At 34.3% G+C, this 26,172-nt stretch overlaps 1 non-coding gene across 1 annotated transcript in view; it reads right to left on the reverse strand.

Moving 5' to 3' along the window:
- LOC107498386 overlaps positions 1-26,172 on the reverse strand; it is a 973,375-nt gene that overhangs the window by 109,452 nt on the left and 837,751 nt on the right. Inside the window, exon 4 of the transcript XR_004951414.1 lies at positions 13,755-13,781. This is a non-coding gene — a transcript (uncharacterized LOC107498386). The remainder of the gene's footprint in view (positions 1-13,754; positions 13,782-26,172) is intronic.

Here is a 26,172-nt window from a genome sequence, read left to right on the forward strand (position 1 = left end):
TCTTCTTGTATAGAAGAGCAGCTCTATCAAATCTAAGGTATTTTCCTGTCATAACAATGGGCTAAAGAGAAGATTCTGAGATTTGAAACTGCAATTTTGAGATTGTGATCCCATTTTTATAACTAATAATAAAAATTAAAGAGCATCCATACCTGATTCAGTATGTTCTAACTTGGCAGTGTGAATTTCTTAAAACCAGAATGACTGAAAGAATTCAAGCTATTATGAGTTACAATCAATACACAAAAATATATGTATATTTTCTAGCTGTGAGACAAAAAAAATGGGCTAAAATAAAGATCTCAAATGACAAAAGTAAATATAAAGTCTTATTTTTTGAAAGTCAGTCATTATAAATCTATTATATAAGTAGAGAATAGTAAAAGATAGATAGTCCAGAATTTAGTTCCCTAAAAGTAACTCTAAGATAGTTTTGTTGACCAAGGATTATATTAGACAATGGCAGCTTTATACTATGAATGCCTTTTTTTTTATGTCAAGATATTTTTTTAATGGTAGATATATAAAATTAGGCATAAACCCATTATGATTATACCTCTTATACAAATGTAAAGCCAAAAGAAATTATAAGATACAACTAAACAAAATTTCAATACTAGTAAAACATAACATATAAAAGACAGGACTGCATACTATAATCCCCATAATGTAAAATGTACATATATATTTAGGAAAGCAGTGGGGAAAACAACAAAAACAAAAACTATAGAAAAATACTACAAAATTACCCCCTGGATGGTGATAAAACAAACAAGTGATATTATAAATAGAACTAGTAAATTTACTGTGTGCAAAAAAGGAAAGATAAGATAAATTAGGGTATTTTAGGGTGTTCACTGCACGTGGATTCTTCTAAATGTTTGACATGCATTATTTCACATAAATTGTAAAATACCTTGGGGTATAGGTTTATACTTCTAAAGAGATACTGGCAAATCATAATTTTTCCAGAGAAAGAGCACAGGAAAGAAAGGGTGAAAATGACATCATAACAGCTATCACTACGGAGTTATGACTTAGGGATAGGCCATGATAATTGTTTTGAGGTATTAGATGAAATAGCGGGTGAAAGAATAGATTAGAGAACAAATATAGGTTGACTGAAGAAACTATTTTTAATAATTCCAAGAGTTGTTGGAATATATATTATTATTATTCCTGCTTTGCATATGAGAAAACTGAGGTCTAGGAAAATTAATATACCCAAAGTCTCAATTCTAGCAGTTAAAAAAATGAAGATTAAATCTCAAGAATCTATGACTTTATGGTACTATTCTATACAAAGAGTCAGGTTTCCATTCACTATAAGAAATTGACAATTTAAAGGGACAAGTTCAACCAGCTGACCTCTGAGGTCTCTTCCAAATTTATTATTAATAATAATATACCATTTATTCATAAAATAAGTGTTTGATTGGACAATTGTTAGAAAACATGCCTATAAGTATGTATTTGATATTAATCAGAAAAAAACATTTCTTTTTATAACTATATAATTACCAATAGTATTACTTTTGAATAAAAAAAAAAGAGCATGTCTTCTTACATAACACATTCCAAATAAACCAACCTATCATCCAACTAATTTTTAAATTATGTCCTTTACATTCTGGAGCATCATAAAAAATATCAAAGTAAATATAACTTTAGGGAAAGGCCATGTTTGTTTTCTTCCAAATATGTTATCTTGTTCTATTCTAACTACGTTCCTATGAGATATATATCAATATTCCACATAAATGAATAACTCAGTCTTATTGATCCACACTTTTCCACCCATATCAAACTAGTCATTGGCAGGTGATCTAATCCTTGCTTTATCAGATATTTGAGCTTAAGTTTTGCCCAGGGTCCTACTTTGCTAGTAGTAAGTGTTACCAACCTCAGAGGGCAGTACTGAAAAGACAACATATAATGATGGGTGGCATAGGCCTATGTAGCATTTGGAATTTCTGCATAGATCAGCCAAAGGCTCTGTGAATTCAGACTTTGATCTTATGCTGTTGGGTGATATTGGCCTTCATAGATTTCACACTATTTGGGGGAAAGAAAGACATAAACCACATTGATACCATGGCTACTAAAAGACATAAGCACCTGATATATGTGAAGATTTGTTTGGTAAGGGTGGTGGGAATTAGTTCTATAGCACAGAGAAAGACATCACATGCAAAGAAGATGGAAGGATAATGGTGTGTTCAAAGAAGAAAATGTGATTTAGAATGGTTGAGAATGGTGAGAGTAGAGATAAGGCTAGAGAAGTTGTGAGTCGAGATGGACCTAAGATGCTCTGTTATTTAGCACCATTCCATACTTCAAAGCTTCCCATGGTAGAATCTGATGAAAGAATCAGGGAATAAGGTAAAATTTCCTTAGACAACAGGGCTTCCATAACCCTGGAAATAATATTGCATTCAGAAACACTTATTCTATCTATGTAGAAGATCACTGGTTTCTCTGGGCTATGGTTGGCAGAGGTTTGATTCCATGAGGGCTTAGGAGAGATAGAAGTTAACATCTGGAGAAGCTCCTGCCTCTCTCAACCATATCTCCTCAGCAAATGTCTCCAGAAGGCAACTGAGGAACCACAGAGAGACAGGCTTTGGGAAAGTGCTGGAGAAAACTCCCAGAACACACAGCTGGTACATCCTCTATCTTTGAGGGTTTATGTACACACACACACTCACACTCATCAGTAAACAAACTGGGCAAACAGTGCAACACATTAGGGAATGTAGAAAGGACATAGTCTGAGTGCCTTATATATGCCAAATAAATGCATATATATGATGAGTTATATTATCAATCTTTATATTAATAAAACTTGAGAGTGAGAATAAGAGATAGAGAGAAGTTAGTCTATACATACAGATAAATAATATATAGATGATAGATAGATAATAGATAGATGATAGATGATGATGATGATGATGATGATGATGATAGATGATAGATAGATAGATAGATAGATAGATAGATAGATAGATGATACCCCATGCCCTGTAGTGTATAGAAGATGAAGTCAAGATTTGATGCTTATCTGCCTGGCTCAGAGTATATATATTTTTCCCATCACACTGCTCGAATCCCATAGCTATAGAAAAGTAGAGTTTTTGAAGCACTACTATAATTCCACAGTACAGCTCCAGAAAATAAATACCTTTTTTTTCTAGTAGAAAAAATGTCTTAGATTCTCATAAAAACATGTTTGTGACTGAAGTTAGCAGCCCGAACATAATGGGGAAATGAATGGGTGGTGAATAGATAAAAACGCGGTTGTTATTACTTCATTAATATTGCCTTTGAACTGCATCTTTTGGTAAGTTAAATGCTACTTTCTTTCTCAAAAGCTGATTAACTAAGTAAGCATGCTACCATTTGTTTTCTGAAACATCCATATTTGAAGTGTTAAGCTATTTCACCAATAAGAACTTGAGTTTAAAACACCTCATCAATTGCTCTGACAGCAGGACCCATCATGCCTGGAACCGATGAGTTTACAGACTGAATTTTCCATGTTAAACATTCATAGCTGCCCAGAGATAATTTGGGAGCAGCTTAGCATTATTTTTGCCTAATTCTTATCATGTAATAAGCAGAGTTACCCTTTGAGACGTGCAAAGCACTCTTACTCTAATCTCTCCTGCTCATCTTCTCCATTAATTCTGCTTATTTTTCTGCACTTGTCACATCAACTTTAATTCAGCTTTTACAGGAAGTAAAGTGTGAGATAGCAATGGGCCAGTAGAGGACCACTCTTCACCATGATTATGCCAGAAAAAGATACTCAACACTGAGCCTATTTGAATTTTATGTAAGCAACAAATAGGTTTTTATATAGATATGCCACACGCAACTCATCAAACATATCTATACTAAACAATTATTTGTTGTGTATCTAAAATTCAGATTTAAGTAGGGATTCTGCATTTTTATTCGCTAAATCTAACAACACTACCCACAATGCATCATCTATAGCCGAGGTTCTAATTGAGTGTATTCGTGTCCCTAACTTGGTAGACTTGGAGCCCAGTACAGGGGCAACGAAGAGAATACCATCACATTTTCACAGAACACATCATCTATTATGCTGGTAGGGAAGAACTATGGAAAGAGCTCAGGCTTTAGAGACATTCAACTCAGATTATAACTCATCTTTGCTATTTATCAGCTGAACATATTGCCTTTATTTCTATTGACCTTGTTTCTTCATGTGTGCAATGAAAAAAATTACCTTGTTAGGCTTTTTTAGACTAACTTTATTTGCCCTGCATCCATATGTCTTTGTTCCAAATATGAATAGCTTCCTTGAATATATACCGAGTAGCTCTGCAAATCTGATATCTCCACAGGATGCTACAAAAAATACAGGATCAAATTTTCCCAGACCAAAAATTTAGCTACTCAGGTTGTGGTGGTTTTCTACATCACATGTTTAAGATTCCTGATAACTTTAAAAAATAAAATGAGCGAACTCATGTGAAATCACCTACAAGGTCCATCGATCATACAATAGTCAGCAAATGTTAATTCCTTTCTTTCCATTTCCAATAAGGACTTGCAAGCTTCATCATAAAAAGCTTTTCAACCCAGTACAGTTTTCTGCTTCAAGACTCAGCAAAAGAAATAAATTTAGTGAAATTCTCCTGAGAAGAATGAATGATACATTTAAGGGAGCAGCTTCACTAGACAAGAAAAGTTTATTTATTTGACTTCTTTCACCTGTCTGATCCTGTTGGAAATATTAATAAAGGGAATGCAGCCATTCCGCATAACCAGGTTGAAGATTAAAGCCACCTTTTTAGAACCAAATTCTAAAAAGTGATCTCCAGTATTCATAGACATTACTCTTTTCAGAGAACTGATTCTGTAATCTTAGCTGCAAATCACTGTAATGCCCTGGAAAATGGCTTTCATTCTACAAGATAACTTTAGAGTCCCTATGTAGTAAAGAAGAGAACACTAATATTCAATTTCTGTTTTCCAGAAGAATCAGAATGATGTAGGCAACCTAAAGGGAAAACTCATAGAGCATATAGGTCAGAAATTCACACCCCTAAAGTCACTTCCTGAGGGAACACTAAATATAATAGCTCACTTTGATTGAACACTTAATAAATACCAGACTTTAGGCTAAGCACTTTATATGCTTTATGTATTTTGATCTGCACAACAACTCTGTGAGATTGGTAATGCCACCATCTCTCTAACACAGATTGGGAACTCCAGGAATAGAGATGATAAATCTCTTGCCGCAGGTCATACATATACTAAATGGTAGAGCCAGAATTAAATCAAGTCTGTCTGTCCTTTTATGTCAAAGTTCCTCACCATATAGGCAGAGATCTCCTACATTAGAATCATGTTAAAAACTAAGCCTAGGATCCATCTCAGAACTACTTAATCAGATATTTAAGGCTGAGAACAGGAATTTACATTTGTAACAAGCTGTGACGAAAGTTAAAGTTGAGAGCTCCTGACTTATGTTATACTGCCTACCTAGGTTATTTCATTGTTCTTAGATATCTCAACCTGCAACTATGGCATGAACAGAAAACACAGACCTATAAGTGAAAACAACCAATTCATGAAATATTCTATAAAAAGATACCTGGTCAGTCAACTCACCTGAGTGAGTTGAACGTTACACCTTTGAGAAATCCTCATGTGCCATTCACCACTTAAACAGGGAAAATCTCCAGAAATAATTTCAGTGACTGACTGAGAGTTATCTAGGACTAGACCATATGGTTTTTAGTGTAATTGATATTTTGTTTGTACTTTCTGTTTTTAATCATTTAAGCACATTAAGAGTTCATAAAACCATACATTCGTCTAAACCATTGATTAGACGAATATTTATTCATCTCATAATTTTGCCAAGCATTAGCTGGAGATGCAATGATGAGTAAGTTCTGTTCTCACATAACATTTTCTAGTAGGAAGACTGATAAAAAGCGAACGAATAAATCAGTTAAGATAGTAATAAATTCTATGGAAGACACAAAAGAAGCTAATATTAATGGGATAGGAAATGCATAAAATAGGGTGGCTAGGGAGAGCCTCTTATGAAGTATAGTTGAACTGATGCTTTTATAATGAGAAGGAGCCAAGCTTGTGCAGATAAGATAGTACTTTGAGAACAGCTAGTGCAAAGTTCCTGAGGTAGACAAAACAACAAGAAGAAGGTGGATATAGCAGAAACACAGTGAGCTTGGAGGAAAGTGGCAGGAAGTAAATCAGGGAAGTAGACAGTGTCAGATCATTGAGGACTTGGCATAGCAACATATGGTGTCTGCATTTCATTCTAAATCCATTAGAAAGTTTCATGCAAGGGAATGACACAATTTGATTTATATTTTAAATAGAAAGTTATATATAGTTTAAATTATAATGCAATTTGCCTTTGCTGAAAAGAATCGCTATTTCCAAACAAATTGCCTGATACTGGTTGTGTTTATTTTAACATCCTCATTAGGATGTTTCCTCTTCTGCCCATAGAAATCCTACCCTTCCCTCAAAGATCAGTTTAAGGTCCACTGTGCCCGTGGCTCTGCTCATTGCACCTCATTCCCCTGCTTCTCCAGGCATCCTGCCCTTGTTTATTTCTCTGTGTTTGACACAGAATAAATGTAAATTCATCTTTAATATACCCACAGTTGTTCAAAGAGCAAGCATTTGGTGGATATTTGAAGTACAATCTTGAGCTTGGTCCATTAGCTGGTATTTTGCATGCAATGCCTTCAGGCAACCTCTACACAGCTATGACAGAAAAGGCTTTTTAAGGGAAATGTGATCACTCCCCTCCCTGCTTGCAACCTCTGAAGGCTTTCTTTTATAATAAGATAAAATGATACTTCTTTGAAGGGCTTATAGGGGTCATCATAATCAGCTCTGACCTGATTAACCAACCGTATCACCTACAATACTCCCTTTCGTGTGTATTATGTTTCTCCAATTACCCAGGATTTCTTGTTATTTCCTAAAACCCCTGTGCTCTTCACCTCTTACTTACCATGTTCTTCCTTGAGACTTTCCCTCATTTTCCCTTCAGCCATCTCCCAATCATAGGAATTCTTTTTTTATTCTTCCATTTACCAATGTCCCTGATTATTCCAGTGAGACGTAAGTAGGCCTTCTTCTGTGTTCCTTTCTCCCAGGTTTTACCAGAGTATATAGTCCCTAAAAACATGCTTCTCTAGAAAATAATTGTCTACAATAATCTCCTATGTAAGACTTCTATGAATGGATAGAAGTATACTGATAGTTATGTGAAATTGTGAAGCATAGGTACAGAACCTAGTATTTCCCACATGTAAGTAAACTCAAACTCAATTTATGTGTGTGAGCACGACATCCTGCATATGTCTGGAAAAACCACTGTTGCCTTTTAAAAACAACAACTACAACAACAACAACAACAACAACAACAACAAAAATGAAACCACACCAAAACTTCAATTAAAGTCCATTTTGCACCTAACTGGATTGGTTAAAATTCTGTCCCTCAGACTGAATCACAAACTTCTTGAGAGTCTTTCTTACTTGTATTTATGTCACTCTGGCCTAGCATAGCTTTTGACCTCCCAAAGGGGCCCCTGAAGAAATTGTTGGGGAGAATTAGATATACAAATCCATTTTTTAACCTCTTTGGGAATTACTCCCCCCGCCACCCCCGCCACCACCTGCTCCTCCCCCCCACCACCAACACACACACACAAAACTTGGACGGTTCTGTGATCAAGACAGCTGAATTATTAGTGCTTATATTGAGATCTATGTTAAAAATAATAATAGTGTAAAGAGAGAGGGAGGAGTCATGTTGCTAAAGAGAAAAGCAAGTGTGAAAACAAGATTATGAAATATTTCTTAAGCAGAATCTTAGAAAGTCATTGGAGAGATCATTCAACTCAGTAGTCCAGCTGGAAAATATATCCTATCAGAGGAAATGCACCTTTACACCTCAATGGCATTCAACAGTAGGGCCACCCAACTAGTGTCACTCAAAATAGTTTGTAACCACAATGAAAGCCACAAATACAATACAACTTCTGTAGATTATCCTACATGAGAGACTGCAATGACCAGTCAATGTGTGGGTTTTTTTTTTTTTTTTTTGTACCTTAGGCAAGGATACTGTGAATTACTACCCATGATTCATATAGCCTTATGGAACTTTGAAAACATTACTTTCAATTCTTAAGACTAGATGTAGAACTGCGTTGTCACTTGAGACATTGCCAGCATGCAACCTCTTTGAGTAAACATGAAGATCTCATTTTGTGACATGCCCAGTAGCTGTTAGTCACCAGTAGAATTCAACAGGTCTGGAAGACAGACTTAATTTCAATCCTGTATTTGCTACTTCCTTGCTCTATAAATAAGATATTTTACCTAAAAAAAAATCTGTTTTGTCATTTATTAGATACAATTCCTACCTCACACATTTTTATATAAGTAGTTCCTATCTCGTACATTTTTTTTGAGATCAATGAGATAATGTAAATTCTGTGGCACATATCAAGCAATAATATTAATTTATATTATTCAGTCACACCTGATTTCTGGTGTAGTTTAAGAAAGAGCTCAACAAATATTCTTTAGATTGCACCCCCTACAAACATACAAACACATTTACCTATAAATTGCCCTTTTATTTTATAAGAAATCATGATATACTAAAATGAATGACATTTTTATTTTAAATACATCTAATTTAGATTTTAGCTTAGAGAAAGAGGATCCTCATTTCTATATCTCTAATGCAATTCAAAAATTAGGGCATACATGTGAATTCAATTGACTGACAGATGAGCCTGTTAAAATTTAAAAAAACACACAGGGTAGCTTTAAGGAAAATATCTTCACGTTATATCATTCAAACAAAATTAGAAGTGGGCCACTCCTTTGACGATTACCTTCAGTGCCTAGTAAAAAAATTCTAAAGCCGTTTTTTTTTTTTTTTTTCCATTAGGGAATGAAGAGATATTCAATATATGGTGAAGTTGGAAGTAGTAAGTAGTAAGATTCAATTCTGAATCTATCCACATATTTTAGACCATAGCCTTTCCTTATAGAAAACTCGGTCTTTTCTTTATTTCTTTCTTTCTTTCTTTCTTTCTTTCTTTCTTTCTTTCTTTCTTTCTTTCTGTCTTTCTTTCTTTCTTTCTTTCTTTTTTCTTTCTTTTTCTTTCTTGTCTTCTCTCTCTCTCTCTCTCTCTCTCTCTCTCTCTCTCTCTTTTTCTGTCTTTCATTTCAAAATACAGAAATTATTTTGGAATAACTTTTTAAGATTTTAGTTAAGAATCCAATTTTTCCCAAGTTATGTAAGGCTTTTGATTTTTAAAAAGCTGTATACCAGAATTTAGTCAATCATACTTTGCATAAATATGTTATCCTAAAATGTCAAATCACAAACAAGACATTTAATTGACAGAGTTCATTTTATTTTTCCATATGAGAATAAAATACATTTGCATGAAAGATCACCAACACGATCTTTAGTTCACCCTATGGTTTACAAATATGTTTGTAAATGGTATTGCACCTACTTTTATACAAACTTCTTTGATGCCTAGAGCATCAAATACATCAGGGCATTGTCAGAGAAATAGCTACATAACAAATAGCTCAAATGGATATAATGAGATATGTTCCATGATGGAGCACCTGACACGGCAGCCAGATATTTCTCAGATGAGAAATACCTCTTCATGATCAATGTACCTTCTAAACTTGGCCAATCTGACATGCCCTTTGGCCATCTGTCTCATCTGAATGATTGGTTGGATTTCTCATACAACTCAATGAGTACTTGTGCTTACAAAGAAGTTTGTCTATTCCATTTCTGGATCTATTAACACTGTGAGGGAAAGTTGGAACATCTGACCCTAAAAATCGTAATTTTCCCTCATGCACGCATAATGAATTAAGTCATGAATTTAAGAAATATTTTTTGATTATAGGTTTGATATAAACTTTCAAAAAAAATTTTTACAAACATTTCACAATTTTGTTTTCATGCATCTTTAAATTCCTGTCCTCATTACATCAATTAACTTTATTTTTTAACTAATACTGTATTCCAGAGCAGTGTATGTTGTTGAAATATCCATTGTACCAATCCCAGAAGCATCATTAAGAAAAATTCATGAATGTAATTAAGGAAAAATCCTTCTGAATGCTGACAGTTTTAGGGACATTGGATTTGGCATGGTTTATTCAATGGAATAATTATTCTTTATAATTAATAAATCAACTCAGAAAAAAATTTTAGTTAAGTGTTTTTATTGAAGTTTATGTTCTCTTTCTAGCTGAAGTAGTGATGCTAGGGCCTTATAGACCTAAATTGAGAGACTAAATAACAAGACACACCCTAAAGTGGAAGCAATATGGGGCTAGCATAGATTTGAAGTATTGCATCTCTCAGTACAGTTTATTCACTTTGGCTGGTACTCAGCTTAACTGTCTCTTCCCCTGGGAAGCTATCTCTGAACTTTCCAAGCCCATTTATTTGCTTTCTTTTTTTATTTATTTTTCTTTTATTATATATTGCCGATGTAATTTTTATAGCACCTCATATTACCTCAACTATGTGTAGTTTTCTCTCTTTTTAGCCTTAGAAATCTTGGGTAAAAAGGAATGTGGACTTTATATCTGCATCTACAATATCTTATATATCTAGCACATAGTGTGATATGTTTATGTTGATCAAATAATAATAGGATTCTTGAAACATTTGATTTCAAAAATCAAAGTTATTTGCAATAAACAGAAATTTGTTAAACTGTATGAAGTATTCAGATTTTGAATATGATCAATAAGAATTCACATAGATATGATCATTGAGCATACAAAGGCAGGGAAAAGGCCCCTGTGCTTCAGACTATCACATTGTGACCGACATCGCAATTCGAGGAAAGATGAAATTAATGTCCAAACAAGAATGAGGAAAGTTTTCTAGAACTCATTAAAACAAAAATGGAGTTAATTATTTTAGGCACACCAATATACTGACATGATTAAGTTTATAGAGACTATGCCTACATTTCTGCTTCTCAGATGAATTTATACATAGAATGCCATATTATTGGAATAAAATTGCTTTCAATGAAAGAAATTTTACCCATAGAGATTATAAAATCACAAGTTAAATATGAAAATATTCATTCACAAAGCAACAAACAGAATTTTACATATGCAGTTAGAGCAACCCATGGGGGTGAACAATGTTTAGAAATAGTGAGATCAGTGAGAACAGTTTGTTTACTAAACTATTCACCATTTCAAACAATCCTTCATTAGTTGCCATGATCCAGATGTATATTACATCTTTAATTTTGACTTTAGTCCCTTTAATTCTAACTCGTTGCCTAACCTCTTCCCTTTAAGACAATCTCTACTGGAGTCAAATATTCACACACTGAGAACACATTACTTTATAGCTATGATTTGACTCTAACTTTTGTAAGACTAACTATGACCTTAGTCATGAGTTTCATATAGATTATCTACTCAATAACTTATTATTTTTCACTTACCAGTATTAAATTATTTTAAATGTTTTAACAGATCTCTTAATACATATCTTGTTTCCTTAGCAAATTGTTATACTATAAGGTGCCAAGGTCACTGGAGGTCCTCAGGAAAATCCAATAGGATGGTGACTGGTCCATTTCTTTTAACTGATAATTACCAGTGATGTAGCAATTTCTGTTTACTATAACAATGACCACATCACTTGCGAGGTGTGTAGTTACTCAATCCCCACCCACCAGCTATGCAATGTTTCTTGTATCTGCAGTCATTTTACTACATAATGTCTAAATTCTCTATTCTCAAAGTCTCCAATCACCATAATCTAGTGGGGCAAATTTCTCTATTCACTGTGTGTATTACCTACTATCCTCCAAATGACTGCTGATGCTCATGCTTCCATGTTGTTATTCCTCACCATCATCAATAAATGAGGAAGTACAAACAACATGATTTTCTCAACTAATAATTTATACTCTACTACATGACCATGTCTATAACTTTCTGTAATTCTTAGACCACATGACCATAACCTCCTTGCCATGCTAAGAACTTGTTTGAGTACTCCCATGATGATTACTTATTGTTTCCATTGAGATAGCTATCCTTTCTTCACTTTCTTCCACATCTACCTTACATTCCAGGATGTATCATTTGGATATTATCTGAAATTTCATTGCCCTTAGGAGTTTTCATCACAACTATCTAGAAAAGCCTCAAACTTGCAGAAACTGAGCTGTCTATATGCTTTTTCTATAGTCTAATATCCAGATAATAGAGCACTAATGAATAACATCACACAACAGGGAAGATTAGTTCCAGTATAAATATGCAATCATTAATCTGTAATTAACCCTCAAAACTTCCAGCAACACGATTACCAACTTGACATTTTCTCTCAGATATAGCAAAGACATCCAGAACTCAAAATTGCCAAACCTAATCTAGTAAACACTTCTCATAAATTAGTTTTTTTCCTAGTATTGCTTTTCAGTTTGAGGCCCACCTTTTACCTAAATGTGAAACTATAAACCCTGTGATCATCTTAAAATCTCTCCTTTCTTACCTCTAACATCAGTTCCTCTTAAATACTTGTTGATATCATGTTTTAAATATCTATCCATTTTTTCCCTACATCTTCTCCTGTCATGTTAATCCAATTTAATGTCATCTTGCCTGGCACACATGTTCTGAAACTTGAAATTTTATATTTATTAGTTTTATTATGTGATTATCATCTGTAAGCTTACTAGACTATAAACTCCATCAAACTAGATTTTTTTTCTGTCCATTTTTACAATTTTATGGAAATTTATAAGTATTGTCACAATAAACATATATGTACAAAGCAAGTATTCATATCCATACCAAGTAAGAGAAAAATCTGAAGTTCAATGAAAATTATACAAATAGAGAATTACGAATTTGAATGAAATGTAGGACTTCTCAATTTCTCTAACTTTAACTCTCGAGGATCCTTCCATTATACCACCATGATGCATATCAACCACATGGAATGCTTTTTTTTTAAATTTGACTTATAATATAGTGTCAGAAAACTGTGTCCAATTCTTAATATGATTATCTATGAGTATAGAGAATAATTCCTGCGGAAGCCATTCTAATGCTTTTAAAGACATGCCATTCGCTGCAAGTACTTTCGAAAGAAATATTTTATGTTGTAAAATGAAAAGTTTACGTAGCTCATAATTCAAATTAAGATTGATATCAAAATTTATCCAAGGTAATCATTGTGAAAAAGTAAAAGGAATTAGAGCAAAAATAACAAAACTGACATTTTAAATAATCACAATTTATCTTCTATCATTTATTGAGTGTTTGCCATTTTATAAACATTGTGCTAAGCAATTTATATGTGCAGTAAAATAAGAACAATTATTATCCCTATTTTACAGATAAGAAAATTGAGAACTAGAGCAAACAATCAAAGCCAGGAGCCAAATCCAACTTTTTATAATTCCAGAGCTGCACTTAACATTAAATTGCCTTCTCAATAAGTAGTTAAATATTTTGTTTTGAGCTATCAGTTAGTGAAAAATTGACAAAAACACTTTTTACTACTAATAACATCTGATAATGAGACATTTCAATTATAAGCAGATGGAGAAGGAGAACTATAAACATTTTAAAAATTAGCTTTTTTCAGATTTATTAAGGAGAAAATTGTTTAGTCTTACCCATGAATTCAATCCCCAAATGGTCTGCTACACCGAAGTCAGCATATAAGAGAAAAAGAAAAAGAGAAAAAAATTAGAAAAAAATTCCACATGTTATCAATGCTTATAAGATTGCCCTTTAAAGGCAAAAAATGTTTCTCAATTTTAACCACCATGTTCACTTGAGAAAGATAATTTACAGATTTCCAAAAATTAGGGATGCTCTGAACACCGAATGGTATTTCTCCAAAGCCTGGAACTTTAAGTGGCATAATATTGCATTAATTACCAAGTATGCAAAGTATAAATTCAACCCCCCAAAAGAAAGAAAAAATTGTTCACACAAAAAATATCTGGTACTAACATTATTTTTAGGCTCATGATACTTTATATAGAATATTTGTTCAGCAAAAACTTATTTGGACTTCTGTGCTATAAACAAGTAAATAAAGAACTTTACCAGGTGCTCATCACCTTCACAAAAAAGCAATAATGCTGTATTTTTTTCTTTTATTTGTTAGATAAGAAAACTCTTCATCGCGATTAAATATCTTACCTAGGCACCAAAAGTTGAGGCAGACTCAGGACACAAATTTAGTCCATCTGCCCGTATGTCCTATGACTATTAAACTTGACAGAGCTTCTGATCAAAAATGAATAATAAATGTGTCCATGTTTGTTTTATGTACATGTGGACAGCCAATAATTTTGACCCACTAATGTCTATCTGCAATCAGTGGAGTGATAAACTGGGCCAGGCTAATCCTAGGCATTCGTTCAACCTTAGAAGTCTGTTTATTTAAATGGTGCTTTCTTTTAATCGCTCAATTATTTATTCATTCACTTTTTAAATTCATCGTATTATTTGATGATGGTTTCTATTGCAGTGATATGTTTCTTAAAAGAGAATAAATTTAAAAAAAAGTATTGCTACAATTATATTTGTTTCCAAGACTAATTGCTGGACTTCCTTTTATGAATTTTCTATTTAGCAAAGAAACTTTCCTTTTTCAAAAAATATGTATTTAGTTATGAATATTTCAGTACCTTTCCTATTTATAAATAATTATTTTTAATTGCATTGTAGTAATATATACATAACATAAAATTTGTCATTTTAACCATTTTAAGTATACAATTCAATGACATTAATTACATTCACAATGTTGTGCCACCATCACTACTATATTTCCCAAATTTTTCCATCACCCCAAAGAGAAACTGTACCTACTAAGCAATAATTCCCCTTCTCTCTTTCCCCCCAGCTCCTAGCAACTTCTAATCAACTTTCTGTCTCTATAAATTTGCCTGTAAATAGCTCATTTTTAATTGATTAGTACCTGTTTTTAAAAAGTAGATGCATTGCTTTATGTGCTTTCTTTTTTGACTGCTTAATATATACTATGATAGATATTTAGCACACTGTCATGAAAAGACAGGATTTTTGTTCTCAAGTACTTTTGAAATCAGTAGGCACCCACAGAAAAAAAGCTCTGGTAATTCTTAATAATAGTGCTTTAATGGAAAACCAGGAAATGCATATTGAGTGGAGAGGCCACAGACCCATAAGCTTGGAAGACCCATTTTCCTGGGAGAAAGCTAATGTGGAACGTAAAAAAATAGAGATTGCAGAAAAGTTGACAAGACTATGCTATGTTTGGGTTCTAATATGAATAAGAAGCTTCATGATGTGTGCAGTTAGGACAGAGAGAGACTAGAGTTGTGGTGTTTAAATACAGGAACTTGAGCGAAATGACTTATCATGATACTAAAGGTAAGAAAAAAAGATCGGAAATAAAAAAAAAAATTGCAGATAGCCAGAAAAGAACGTGTAGTAAGGAAATCAGGAGAAGAAAATATATAGAAATACGGGAAGATAGCACCTCAAATATTGGCTCATAGTTGTTCAATTGTCTGACCGGGCAGTTAGAAAGCCATTAGCCTTAGTCTGATTGAACAAGAACCTTCCACTGGTGCCGAGATGCCTCAGAAATAGTTGACTGTCTGCCATCTGTTTTGCCAGCACATATAACCAATGGTCACTCTTCATTTTTCCTACAACCTTGGCTGTTCAACCTCTGAATGTGATAGGAGATATGGAGAATTAGCTTTGTGAGTCTGGAGATTGCACTGAGAAGTGAGAGGCATACTTGATAAATATGAGGACACTCAATACTTTGAACCACAGTGAACTTATGACCAATAGAAAAGACAGAAATCAGATTCTGAAAATTATTCAAACGCTAAGCAGAATTCTTAAGGAAAAGGAAATCTATCTTCTCTTAACATAGCAGAAAAGTTACATCCAAGATTGGCATGAATAATTAAAGTTATTTGCTTCTATGTACAGCAAGGGATATATAGAGTTGTGCCCGAACACATGCATGACTTTGAATAAAATAATCTTAAGACCGACAATAAGTTTAACAAATGGCAAAACCTCTGACCCATTGAGATTTGAGGTCTAGGTAGATGACTGGAGAGATAAACTTAATATTCTATAAAGTCAAAAACTCCTAGAAATTCAAGGCTCACATGTTTCCAGAGTCCATTATTACTGGTGTGTGAGCAATTCAAAGCTTACTATGTTAGACAGACTATCAGGGGCTACCAACAGTTTCCTCAGTGTGGGCAGGGTGAAGAAGGGCAAGCAAAAACAATCCTTTACTTGAGTCCAATCTCAAGATGAGAAGAGAGAAGTTGTTATCCAAAATATAATAAAGAACTCATTGCAATATGGCATTGGGACAGTGCTACATGAATGGAAGTTTCAGTGTTCAATGTAAGTTTCAGTTAAAAGTAACTGAACAAGGCAAGTCTATCATAGAATAGTCAGAAATGTGGTGATTTACCCCTTGTTCCATGGGATGTAGAAAAATATGTTATATGAAAATATTGTTATATGTTTTAAAAAGTTGGACTACTGGCTTGAAGTTCAACAGGCTTCTTGATTGCAAGAATCCCAAAAAGTCTTCATTGTGTGTGCCAAGGCTCTCCTGGAGGAAAGTCAGTAGGCAATACTTCCCAACTTGACGTAAATAATCACCTTGTCATGGAGCCCCATGTGGAACTGGTGATCTGTGGCAGTGGTCCCCAACTTTTTTGATACCAGGGACCAGTGCTCCTATGAGAATCTAATGCCCGATGATCTGAGGTTGAGCTGGAGCAGTGATGCTAGCACTGAGGAGCAGCTGCAAATACAGATGAAGCTTCACTTGCTTACCAGCTGCTCACCTCTTGCTGTGCGGCCCGGTTTCTTCCAGGCCACAAACAGGTACTGTCTGTGTCAACTCAACTATACAACATGCCAGTTATAAATGATTTAATAACTGTACTGAAATCTGCCACTCTGTAGATTCCACCCACAGACCCTTGTCAAATCATTTTTAATGGTGACACTTTAAGTAGAGGTAGTCCATCTCAACTGAGAAGACTAAATTGAATTTATGAAGGTGGTAAGCTGGGGCTTGAATGTTTGCTGACCCCTAACACCTGAGCTTACTATTCCCTAGTAGTTTCTAGAATCGCTGTAAAGAAATGTAATTGTCTCATGCTTCAACAGTGGGTCTGTATATTCTACTTGCTCCAGATAAAATTTTGGTCAAAGTTATGAGATGTCATATGTCAATACATCGTCATGTATGTCCCAGTCTATTACAACAAACCCACAAACTAGGAAAGGCTTGAATAGAGTCTAGGGTTTCTGATTAGGAGGGGAGCAAGAGCTGAGGATAAACCTGGCTGTGATTGCTGAGGAAGCTTCAGTCTCAAAGCAATACATGTATCTACAGAATATATACCTTTCAAAAAGGTTAAGGGGTCAAAGGATGGGGGACTATAGGCTACCAGAGCATATAACTGTGTCATTAGGGGAAAGAGAATGTGGCAATTGGAAGCACAGAGGCAACAAGATCTGAATCTCTCAGGTGTTAGGTCCCACAACAGGGAAATAAGGAGAGCTGGCAAGGGTGTGAACAGTCCTTGAGGGTGAGGCAGGAAAGCCCTTCTCTAGGCACTGTATTTAATTCTATAATGTTGTCCTACAAGAATAGCAATATTGTCATAATATCCTTTTTCCAGCTGCTTGTACAAGAGTTAGGATATGAATTTCAGATTAAATTTTAAACTCCATGCTCCTTCTACTAAATTATGTTGTCTCATTAAATATATAATTTTATTTTATCAGCTTATATAAATTTTATTTTAAAATTTATACATGCTCATGAATAAAATTTGTTAAGTAAAAATTCATGTTAATAAAAAGAAATTGATACTTTTCTTACTACTTCCTAAAAGTAATTCCTGTTAATTTTTTGTTCTAGTTCTTTCTTGTCTTCCCTCTGTACATGTGAAATAAAGTCGATGTTACACAAAATCACCTTGCATCACATACCTAGGTCAGAGGACTCTCTGTGGCCATTTCAGCTCTATGATCCCTACCTCCTTCTCACCTCAATACATCAGAACTGACAGCTTTCCTACTGTTTGAGAGTAAGCTCTGACATTATGACTGTGGCCAGCCTCACACCAGACAGGTCATCAATCATAGAGAAGCAAAATCGCTTTTCCAGAAAAGCACATAGCCCCATTCTCCTATTCATAGGCCCTGTTAATGAAACTGCTTCTTTAATTTTCTTCCTAAAAGCTCTGTTTCTGATTTCTGTTGAACAGAGACAACACTATTTTACATTCTTCTTCATCCTCTAAATAAGAGTATTCATTTATATCAAAGGAGGAGAAGCAGGGAGCCATAGAGGTTGTGCCACATGTTTATGTAGTACAGACTCGAAGTTGACAATTTGCTCTGTAAATGAAATATTAAAACAGGGTCACACTGAGGTTTATGAGTGACTATTTGCTTAGGTTGTTCTTCAGAAATGCATCTTGCCTAAATAGCTTGTAGAATTTTCCAATGAAAATATCTTGGAGCATTAAACTTAACTCTGATTCTGTGTTCACAAATATTGACTGAAGAATTGAGTAAAAATTCTCATTGTGTAGAAGAATTCTTCATTCAAAAAATACTATCTTTTAGGTTATATAATTTATGATAGTATATTTGTATAGGTAAATGTACTAGGGGTTTCTGAGACTCACAATAATCCTCCAGCATCTTCTCACTTTTTATTGACTTTCTCAACTTCTCATATTTTCTAAATGGGCACTTCTACACACTTTTTTTTTCATATAATTTTAAAAATCACCCTATAAAATGGTGTTACTAACTCTATTTAATTGTTGGGAAAAAATGTTTCTGTAAAAAAGTAAAGGCCATATTTGTAGATTCCTAGATGCTTAGTATCAAAAAGTATCTTAAATCTCAGGAATGAAAGGTGGTTGCTTCTTTTGCTCACTGATTTATCTATCGTGCCAGCCTATCACAGAATTTGATATTTTGTTAGTTCTCAATAAATATGTATTAACTAAATAAAATATCATCTGGATCAGCCCCTTTACTCACTGCATGTGATATCTGTATTCCTTTGGAGCATATCCAGTCTGTTTTCTGTCACCTCAGTTTTTGTTCATTTCAAGTAACATGACACTTATCGTGTCAACTCTTGATACTGAAAAAACAATATCAACAAATGTTTCTGTAAAACTCTTTTGAATCAAAGTATATTTCATTACTATTTACATGAGTCTACAATTCTGGAATCCGAAATCACCGGGTTAATATTTGAAAAGGTCCAAGATATGTATATCTTTGTCACATGATTTTTGTATATAATTTGAGATTCACTTGAACAAGTGGTCAATTATAAGAAAAAATATTAAAATATTATTATATATACTATTTAGGAAACAATCAAAGTGCTCTTTAATAAATGATTGGATAAAGAAGATGTAGGGCACATATACAATGGAATATTACTCAGTCATTAGAAAAAATGAAATACTTCCATTTGTGACAACATGGATGGATCTTGAGCAAACTAAGTCGTATGAAAAACTTGAGAACCATATATCACTTATATGTGGGCTATAAACCTAAAAGCAACAAATAAACAAGACGAATAGAGACTCATAGATACAGGCAACAGTTTATTGGTTACCAGAGAGAAGCAAGGATGGGAGCAGTAAATAAGGGGGTCAAATATATAGTGAGGAAGGAGAGTTTGGGTGGAGCACACAATGCAATATACATATGACATATTATCGAATGGTACACTTGAAACCTATTTGATTTTTATTAACCAATGTCATCCCAACAATTTTAATTAAAAAAAGAGAAATTATCTTAAAAAAAAAAAGAAGAAAAAGAAAGAAATGGGGTGGGACAAGACAAGACAGACCTAACACTTTTTTTTTGTCCTTTCGGTAACCATTTAAGGTTGGGCTTACATTTAGTGGAAGGCACTTGTGGCCTCTGAAGGGCGGGCTTGTTAATGTCAATTCCTTTTGGCTTTGTTTGCTATTTGTTTGTTTTATACAAGGTTTTCATTTATATTGTATTACAAATAATTCTTCAGATGCAGAAGGTACCTGCCTATTTGAAATTTTCCTGTAGGAAGTCACTTAAAAATATGAAAAAAATTTACCAGTTTCCCCTAACTAAACATTCTGTTCTGCCAGCCTTTCCCCAAAGAGCCTACATACTCACATACTTCATGTTTTTGTTCCAGACATTTCACCAGCCTTGAATATTTTTCCTGATGGATACCCAAGTCTTTATCCTACGAATTCATTCTTTCAAAGCCCAACTCTTCCTGAAGCCATCTTTGAATGCTTGAAATAACATTATTTGCTCTATTTTATGATAATGTGATCTGTATTTAAAAGTAGGATTATTATGCCCTAAATTATAACTAGTAAGGGTATATCTATACCAAAACTAATTGAGTAAACTTGGATTTCTCCTCTGCCCCTTTTTCGCTTCCCCTAGTGCTTCTCAAATAGCAGATGGCAAGTCAATATTTGCTCAATCTTTTATCACAATCAAGCAAATATTCTTTCTCATGGAAGGTATATTGTCGTAAAATTTTTAAAGTAAATCATTTTTATAATCTGTAGTGCTTTCTCTTAGGCTATATTTGCCACCTTAGCCTTCTAGATTTTCTGGGCTTTTCAAATAAGTTTCCATTAAAACACACACACACACACACACACACACACACACACACACAGTATTTGGAGTTACATAATTTATCCCTCATCGAATTGTGAATCAGCTGCAGGACAGAAAAAAAAGAAAGAACGAAATAGATAAAGTCTTTCTTTTTCCATTCTACCCCCTCAGTCAACTGAAAACAGGTAACTCATATAAATTCTTATTTTAATGTATTTTGGAAAAAGGAGGAAGAGGAAGAGGAGAAGGGGGAAGAAAGGGAGGGGGAGGAGGAGGCAGAGAAGTTGCCTTAATATCCACTAGGATTGCAGAGAAAAGCGTCCATGAGGCTTTTATCCATGGCCACACATGGTAGCCATGTTCTCCACTCCTGTGTACATCTACCTATTTTCCACACACAAACTGAGCTCAATTTGTGGAACCAAAGAAAGTACTTTAACACAACATGTTTTTAGAGCTCCAGATCTTTGGAAGAGCCGCTTTCCCTTGCACATCTTTTCAGTCAGCGTACATAATTCCCAAGAAGTGTCCTTTTCAGTGACACTTTGCTCTTTCGATTCTGCCTTGCGGTCATTTGGCAATTGCACTTCTTTCCAGACTTTGTGGCCTATCTAGCAGGCAGTAGCTACTCAAAGCATTTTTGTTGCCTGAATACCCAAATGGATGGTTAATGAGTATCTGAATAAATCAATTAATTTATTTGGTTCAATGCACGTATTAATGGTGACTAATATTTGGTATTGTGGTCTTAAAATAATACATAAAATTAGGCAATTGGGAAGGAAATGCGGCAACACTATGATTTCTATTATGTTTTATTTCTTCATTCTGACAAGATAAACATTCTAATATTGGGGGAACATCTTAATTTAATATTTAATGTTATAAGTTTTTTAAATAAAATCATAGTATAAGAATAGTTTCTTAGCTTATAATCCTAATGGTAGTTATTCTGTTACCAAGCTTAAAAGTCACATCAGTTTATACTTATAGCCCCCCAAACACCTGGGAATACTTGATAATGAGCACAACAGACTACATACTTGAGTTAACTAATGGATTAATTTATTAGTTTTACACACTTAAAATGTAGCAATAGGATGAAAATTTTTTTCCTAAAAGCATAATCAGTTGAGAATGTTATTTGTCTCATTTAAATGCAAAGAACAATTCTTTTTCTATCTGCTTCCTAAATCCACTAAGCAGTTAATAACATAAGAACTAATGTAAGCTTCCGTTATTTAATAGAAATAAAGAAGTGGAAATTAAACTAGCAGAGCCTTCTCCCATAATGACCTTCCCCAGAGTAGCTGTAGTGTAGAAAATCAAGGGAGGCTTCTTTATTAAAATAATGGAAGAAACCGTTATTTAATTTTGCCTATAATTAGTTGGGAATTCAGTCAAATCCAGGTACTTTAACATTCTTACCTTCATCATCCCACTGCCTTCTTCTATAGTCTTGATAACTTTTTATATGTATTTTCTAGATATTTAAAAGGAAATAATCATTCTGCTGGGCATCCTATTAGTGAGATAACCTTTTCTAAATGGTATGCAGATGTCAGAAGCTGAGTATAGACAAATTTAGAAAATTCAGATTTTACATCACTTAGAAATTAATTGCAAGGCAAATGGATAGAGTGTACAACACTATTACTTAAAATTAAAGTATGCAAATGATGTGCTTGAGATTCTATATGATATTCTTCTCACTTGTTCTCCTAGTATACCTCCTAGGGTTAGTATTTTAGAGATGAGGAAACTGAGATTCAGAGAGATAGACTAATTTGCCCAAGATGAGAAGCATCTCATTCCATTAAACTATGCCTCTATCAACCACAGAAAACTTTTCACCTTGCTTAGCATGCCATGTAAATCAAACATTAATGATCTGGTCCCAGCCTGCTTCTGCAGCCCCATCTCCACATTCCCTCTATACTTCCAATGACTCACCTTGCTCATGTGCAGCCTGGTAAACTTTATTCACTTATAAGGATTTACTTCAAATAAAACAAGCTCTGGAAAGTGTGTCTTTTCCCACATAATGTCTCCAAAAGAAATAGTCTTTCACAGAATCTTTTATATTTATGTACTTTAAATTTCATTATACTCTAATTATTGTAGTTCTTTGTTCACTTGCTCATCTTTCTCCAAATGACTATAAGCAACTTAAAAAAAACAAACAAACAGAAAAAGCAAAACAAGCTTAGTTTGTCTTTATATTAGAGATTCCAGGACAGTTCCTGGAAAAGAGAGAACATTTTAGTAATTAAAAAAAAAATACTAAATAGCTGCATAGGTTTTTGAAGTTTTACTCAATGTGATCTCTGTTACCTTTTATCTTATTATCTCTTCCTCTGTTGCTTCAAGGAAGGGAGGTCTTAGCAATAAAAAAGAAATGAAGTTTTTTAGTTGCAAAGTCCTTGGCTTAGAAGGGATCGAAATACAAAATAATAAATTTGATAGTATAGACAAAGAGCCAGACTTTCCCTGCAGATTAATATGTTAAAGATTTTCTAGGTGAAGGAAAGAAGTGGAGAAAAGCCAAAATGCCTGGGAGGTGACCTTCAGAAATAAACGTGCACACTGCTGCTGCCAAACCTTGCACTTTTTACCATGCCAACTTCTCCAATTAGAAGGGAAACAAGTTCCCAAACAGGGCTGCCTTGAACTTACTAAGTACAGTCCCTGCAGGCAGCAAGATCAGAGTGCCTCATGCCCACCACTCTCTGACCTCAGCTTACACCGAATGCTGGAATGCCTAGAGGGTTCAGAGAGATGGGCTTCAGCTGTGCCAGAGTGAGAAGCAGCTGTAAAAACCAATTTATTCCCTATGCACCTCATAGGCACAGTTACTGAGAGCCTTACATAAATGAGCTATGAGGTTGGGGAGACTATAGAATTCAGCAATGATCTTTGTGGCCTGAAAGAAAACATGGTGGTAATTAGGAGATCTCAGCAGGTGCTAGCATGGATAGGCAAGGACACAGAGGAGTCACCCAACCCACAACCTCTGCCCTCCTCCAACTGTACCAACACCTGAAACCTGTATAAGCCACACCTCTTAGAACTTTGAGGCAAACCTCAGGAGACAGCAGTCAATAATGAACTAACTGTGATTACACTTTCTCTAACCCAGTAAAATGGAACTTGAAAAAGAAAATAAGGAGATTCAAATAATAAAGATAATTCTCTAGCTCAAATTTTCTGAAGGCTTAATCTAAACAGCCATTCCTCTACACATTTTGCATGTCTTAACTCATCTAAAACTTACAGCAATTTTATAAAGTAGATGCTATTTTTACTTCCACATTAGAAATGAAACTGAGGCACATAGAGTTTAACAAGTTTCAACCTGTAACTAAAAATTCTGGGATTCAACTTCAGGTAATAGGTTTAAGTATCTGTTCTTAGAACCCACTGTACAAATGGCCTTTTCTACGTATCCACTCCATATTTTATAGACAGAGATTTGTTACTGGTACACAATTAAGAAGCTAATTAACTGACTATATGACAACATTAGATACAACTACACTTGTCTCAATAGTGCTATGTTATCATTAAATTTTACTTTATTTTAAATTCTTTCCTTTTTAAATTGACATTTCTTGCTTTTGAAAAAATGGAATATGAAATAAGGTAATTTGTACAGTAACTAAAAAAAATATTTAAGCAGCTAGGTGCAAAGAAATTTTCAACAATTTTTTTGGATTTCAAGCTGGTAAGCACTTACTATCTAATTGTTCTTGATATGAGTATTTGATATTATTAAACCAATTTTACTTGATCTGTATCAGATCAGCTTCAATTTTTGTTTTAAGTAGTTTTTAGGATAGTAAATTCTGGAGAAAGTGTTCAAAGCCATAGGAGATTTAAATAATGACATTTATCTTCTTTTGAGCCTTCCCTAGAGGAAATAAAGTTCATTTGCTCACTGCAGCGACTAAACTGTGACAACAGCTCACAAGGGTCCAAAAATATCACTCAAAGATATGAATAAGAGGAGAGAATTATGTCTGACCCCTTGTCCTGGATGGCAGCATGCCAACTTCTCTTCTACACCAACTCTATCTATTCCTTCCATCAATACATTAAGTGCCCCTCCTTAACTGCTTCTCTTAAGTGGAAACTTCTTGCAGCATCCTTTGTAGAACTGGTCTTCATTTTTCTGTCAATCTTTCTCTGGTATTTGTGATGCTTTGCCCGACTCTTCACTTACCTATCTTATCATCTTCTTCACCATCATTCTGGCTCAAGCTAGCTGAAAGTCTGATCTGGAAGGTTTTATCACAATAGCCTTCTCCCTGATTTCTCTGCTTTCAACTTTGTCCCCCCACTACCGTCTCTTCTTACACAGCAGCCAGATATATCCTTTTAAAACTTAAGTCAGATCACATTATCCTTTTGCTCAAAAATCCCTTCAATGGCTTTCCATGCCACTCAGAATAGAAGCCACAGTCATCATGAAGATAAAAAATAGACCTATACAAACTATTCCTCCATTAACTCTTTGACTATACTACTATTATTCTCCCTCTCTCTTATTCAAGTCAGTTTTTATAACCCAGAAGCATTCTAGTTCCTGGAAGCCCTGGACTGGCTGCTCCTTCTACTCTTAGTGCTCTTCCTCCATATATCAACATAACTCAATCCCTCACCTCTTTTCACTTCTAATAGCACTTTATCTGAGATCATATTACATACAACAGCAATTCTGATCGTCATCTTCTTCTTCTTTTTTTTACTCCTTATTATTTATTACCATAAGAAGTATGAATTACCATATCTCTTTGGTAATTTCCTCTTTCCCTCCCTGCTGATCCAGACTAGTATGTAAATTTCCATGAGGGAGGGGCTCCAGCTGTGCATTTGTTTATTAGGGCTGCCATAACAAAGTACCATAAACATAAATTTATTATCTTGCAGTTCTGGAGGTTAGAAGTCAGAGATGAAGCAGGTTGGTTCCTTCTGAGGGCTGGAAAGGAGAATCTGCTCCCTGCCTCACTGTTAGCTTCTGGTGGTTTTCTAGCCATCTTTGGTATAACTTGGTTTGTGAACACATCACCCCTTCATCTTTACATAGTATTTTCTCTGTGTGTATATCTGTGTCTGAATTTCCCCTCTTATAAGGACATTAGTAATATTGGTTTAGGGCCCACCATAATAACCTCATTTTAACTCGAGTACCTCTGTAAAGACTAAATCTACAAATAAGGTCACAATTGGTCAGAACTGGGGGAATTAGGACCTTAATATATGAATTTTGGAGACCTTATGAAATGAAATCACAACTCTAATAGTCACTGCTCTTTTTACTGCTATTCCTCTTTATCTTTATATATCTTTTATATGCATACAAAATCACAT

This window comes from Rousettus aegyptiacus, unplaced genomic scaffold (assembly GCF_014176215.1).
Source record: "Rousettus aegyptiacus isolate mRouAeg1 unplaced genomic scaffold, mRouAeg1.p scaffold_m13_p_6, whole genome shotgun sequence".
Lineage (NCBI taxonomy): Eukaryota > Metazoa > Chordata > Mammalia > Chiroptera > Pteropodidae > Rousettus > Rousettus aegyptiacus.